The sequence below is a fragment of the Belonocnema kinseyi genome, chromosome 2, assembly GCF_010883055.1.
Source record: "Belonocnema kinseyi isolate 2016_QV_RU_SX_M_011 chromosome 2, B_treatae_v1, whole genome shotgun sequence".
Taxonomy (NCBI): domain Eukaryota; kingdom Metazoa; phylum Arthropoda; class Insecta; order Hymenoptera; family Cynipidae; genus Belonocnema; species Belonocnema kinseyi.
Window position 1 is genome coordinate 14,258,369 of NC_046658.1, and position 4,702 is coordinate 14,263,070.

At 30.6% G+C, this 4,702-nt stretch overlaps 1 protein-coding gene across 6 annotated transcripts in view; it reads right to left on the reverse strand.

Moving 5' to 3' along the window:
- Positions 1 to 4,702, reverse strand: part of LOC117183102 (membralin) — a 429,991-nt gene that overhangs the window by 333,124 nt on the left and 92,165 nt on the right. The gene's annotated exons all lie outside the window — the stretch shown is intronic.

Here is a 4,702-nt window from a genome sequence, read left to right on the forward strand (position 1 = left end):
TCTGGTCCCGGTGCGGAATAGTTCTTCATCCCTCTTAATACTTTTTTCACCTCCTCGGTTGTGATGGGTGGGCATTCTTTATCAGGTGTTATGAGGGCAACATATAACTCCTTGAAGCTATTTATATTTTCTGAGACTTCGTCCAGTCTATGCTGAACTTCGTAGACTTCTCTCCAAAATACTTCGACCTGTTCTGGTTTGGGTGGGTGTTCGACAGTAACTGGAGGGTCTTGGAAGAGTCGAGATGGGTCAGGGAGAAACTGTTGATTTTCTCTGACCCGTCATCCATTTCAGCTTTTCTCGTAAGTAAGTACAATTGAAACGTCTCTAAGAAGGCACGCCATCTCGGTTCTGAAAAAATGCATTGATTTTGTTTTTGGGTACGTCACCTCGGCTCTAAAAACCCTAATCACGTTACTAAATTTAGTACGCTATCTCGGCTCCAGATTTTGATTTTTGTATTTTGAACTGTATTTTGATTTTTGTATTTTGAACTATATTTTGATTTTGATTATTTTCTGGCCACGCCATCTCGGCTCCAGGCTTGTATTTGATTGTTCCTCCAACTGAATCTTAGTTAGCCATCCAGGCATAAGATCAGTTTCCTTTCCTAGACGAGAAATGCACGCTATCTGAACTATTTCTCGCAAACCCATATTGCTGTACGCTGTCTAGACTACCAATTTAAAACCTCGATTTCTGGCGAACGCTATTCAAGCTGCCAAAACAGAAATCCTCTCTGCGGTGTACGCTAATACAGCTACCGTATTCCTAAATGAGACTGATATTATTATTGTTATGCTATTGACAAATTATATTTATACTTCGGAAATTCCTAAAGACTGAAGAATATTTCAAGACTGAAACGTGTGATAAATTTCTACGAGCTGTTACAACAAACAACAGAATTTATATTATTTTACATACGAAATGTGATATTAGAAATTGTATTGTAAAAGAGTTTCCGAAATAAATAAGGTTATTCATGTTGGAAATAATGTCTGTTTCAATCTATACCTGCATGTCCTGGGTCAATAGTTATATTTTCTGAATATAAAATATTTTTAAAATTGAAAGTTTTACGAACTCTTACAATGTGTTGGGAAAAATTAAACATTAATTATTTAAATATCAAATCTCGCGTGCTCTCAAATTTAAACGGCGCACGACAATAATTGAAGTAACAAACATCCTTTAAACAATAAAGTGCGAGAGTTAAGGATGATGAACGGTAAAAGTTACGATAATGCTGTAATGAGATAGGTTCAAATACATAACACTATCGGATCAATCAAGGCACGCCAGCTGATCGAATGAAGTAAGATTTAGAATGCTCGCAACATAAAATGCAAGCCTTTTTCAACCTTTTAAATGTAATATTGCTACAGAATTCGTTTTGCGTTATCAGTCGACAAACTTTAAAATATACAAACACGTGCGTCTAAATAATTTAAGGTAAAATTTATTCTTCTATTATTTTACATTTTTCATTATCACGAGCTTTTCGCTCTAAAATTATGCTATACACAAATTGGGGAAAAAAAGTTTAAAATATTAGTCGTTTTTAGGTTATTAAATAAAAATGCTTCTACATAACATAAATACGAGAAAGCATGTTATTTTAGTCTTAAAAAATTGTAAATAATGTATCGCAAAAGACTGCTGCCAATGAATTGGCACTAAGCTTCCCAAAACTACACTTTTACTTACAAGAAATATTTTATTGATCTAATCAAATGCGCAAACAAATAAAATTTCTTAATTGGACACAAAAAGTGAACCACTAAATGAAATAAAAAGTTGTTTTCTAGGGATAAAACTAGAGCACAGTCCGAAACAAGTGTGACGTCAAACGTAAAAATTAATTATAAACTTTTCAAGCTACAGAACTTTGAAAAAAACTCGCATGACCTCAAATAACTAGAAAACGGTTCATTAAAACTGACTCAAAATTGAACTCGAACAATAGAATCATGGGATCTACCTTTTCTGTAAGTTTGAATAAAAAATATTCATTTTTAATCGAATTATCGTGGAAAAACAAAAACGCATTTTTCCACTTAACCTAAAAATTCTCAAAAACAAATAAATCAATCGGGCTAAAAATTTAGCCACTTATACAACTTTTTATTGCTTTTTTGTATAAACTTTCCGATGTTATGACAAATACAAGTCAAGATATTATACTGATTCGAAAAAAATGTGACAATAAAATACACAAAAAAATTTAATTTTTTAATTGGCCGCAAGAAATGAACCACTGAATAAAATAAAAAACTACTTTCTACGTATAAAACTAGAGCTTTTAGAACTTAAACAACTTTTTATTACCAACCTTTTCCTACCAACTTTTTGTCATTTTGTGAAACATAAGTCGAGATATAGTGATTTGAAAAAAATGTTGGATTTTAGGTTATAAAAATAAAACAGTTTAACATAACCTTAACATTTCAACGCGAAAATAAAGAAAAATTAAAGCTCTTTCAAACAGATTGGAGTCTATAGAGGTGCATTTATTTTAAAGTCATAAAAAATACGTTACAGATTCGTTCGATTCTCGCTGTTCGTCGTTATTCGAACCAGCAGAGCCGAACGGAGCGAAGCGTAGCAAGTATATCTATATCGACGCACTTCTGTTTAAATACCGAGTGTTCGCGTATAAAACATTGAGCGTGTCGGATTTCGCTTTGCCCCACCTGGCGCCGCTTGATACTTCAATGTGAGCATTTCATACGCGGGTCTGCTCCGTTTTCGCATTTTTAGAACCGCAGCTGCTCGTTGTTTAAACGAAGCGCGTCTATTATTTTGAATCGTGAAAGTTCTATCTGTGAGTTGTGAGTTCTACATAAAGAACTGTCCCATATCAATACTTACTTGATCGATGTAGTACGGTATTGCTATAGCGTTGGTTCTATACTTAAACCGATTATATTAAAAATTAAATGAAGAGATCCAGTTTCACTTTTTTACCTACAGAGTTCTAATTTACGCGAAGCGCATTAGTCCAAGGTATTACTGAACTAATATAGTCGCATATTTTTTTCGTGTAGAAAAAATTAATTTTTAATTAATCGGAAGTAGTGTCATAATGTTATTACTAAACTTATAAGAATTTGTACCAAATATACCTTTCGTTTCGGAAACATAAAACTTTTTCAAAGCAAAATTTGTATACGAAAAATCAAGGGAAAAATTATTTGAATTAATAATTATCTAACTGCAATGTGCCTTGACAATTGGTAATCTTATTACCGAGCAAATTTATACAAGTATAAAATTTATGTAAAGTATATTTGCCTACTATACAATAATTGACATCTGTTCAAGGTTTTTTACGGTCCTTTCTTGATAATATTGCAACAATTTCAAACTTATAAGGATTAAATTTCATATAAATAATTCCTCCGAATAACTGAAAAAATTTATTACTTACATTATTTCTCTGCTACAAAAAATTGGGTCGAAAGTTATTTTTTCGTACAGATTGCTTGAAAAATAACAAAAAAATACGAATTTAATTTAATTGCATATACGTCAATGAAACGTTTGAAGCAACTTAATTAGTTTCAATTCACCTGACTCTAAAGCCTATAACTTACGTCAACAATTTCTACAAAATTTTAAAATGTATTTTTTTTAATATGAAAGAGCGATTTTGAAACTATTAACATCGACAAAACTCTGGAAATAGATTTGTTAGCCCTAAGATCCCTTTCCTCGAGGAACGTCACATATGCATTCTTATAAAATTATTTAAATATACATTTTGTTAAAGTACGTATTTCACTTTATTATATTTCAGTCATCTCACTTGATTGAAAACGCAACACTGATTTACATAAATAATATATAAATAAAAAAAGGTTTAAACAACCTGAAAATATATCAAATTCAAGATAAAAATAACTACTTTAAGCCAAAGAAAGCTTTAAATAGTGATTCAATTTTTTTGCAAAAATAATTTTGTTCTCTCGAGATATGGAAATTCTAGATTAGAATTAAAACTGTTTGATACAACAAAATTATTCGGTACCGAGAAGTTGAAAACTAAAGATCGCGATATCACAGTAGCATGGTAGATTTTGTTGTTGTTAAAAATCTGAAAAAGTCCCAAATAATACTTTTTTTTTAGTTGAATCTCAACCTTCTTTTAAGGAATGGGGGTAAAATTATTTAAGACTTAACTAAAAGAACTCTTAAAACGTTCATAAGCAAACCTTGCAAATTGGAACGAATCATGAGTTTAGTGTCTCTATTTAAAATTTTGAATTTAAGATTGAAAAGTAATCTATTTTAACATGAATAATTTTATACAAAATAAGCATGAAAAAGATTCATCTTAAAAAAACAGATTTCCAAACTACCTTACTTTTCGGCTCATTGGAGACAAAAATAAACATATGAAAATATTTTAACCTGGGTGGCTTAATAAAGTAGGATATTAATCATTTTTATTGTTATAAGAAATTAAAAATATTACATGCAAAAAATTCCATAGTAGAAACAATGTAAAAAAAGTATTTCTTTATAAAATTCTTCAGATTATTTTGAAAGTACAGGTTATTCTATATTTTTATTCATAATAATTATATGAAGTAATATTAGGACAAAAGAAAAAACATTATAAAATGATTTCCGACAATGTCACATTATAAAATGTCAGTTGCGTAACTACTGTAAAGCAAAACCCAGCTTTATCGCC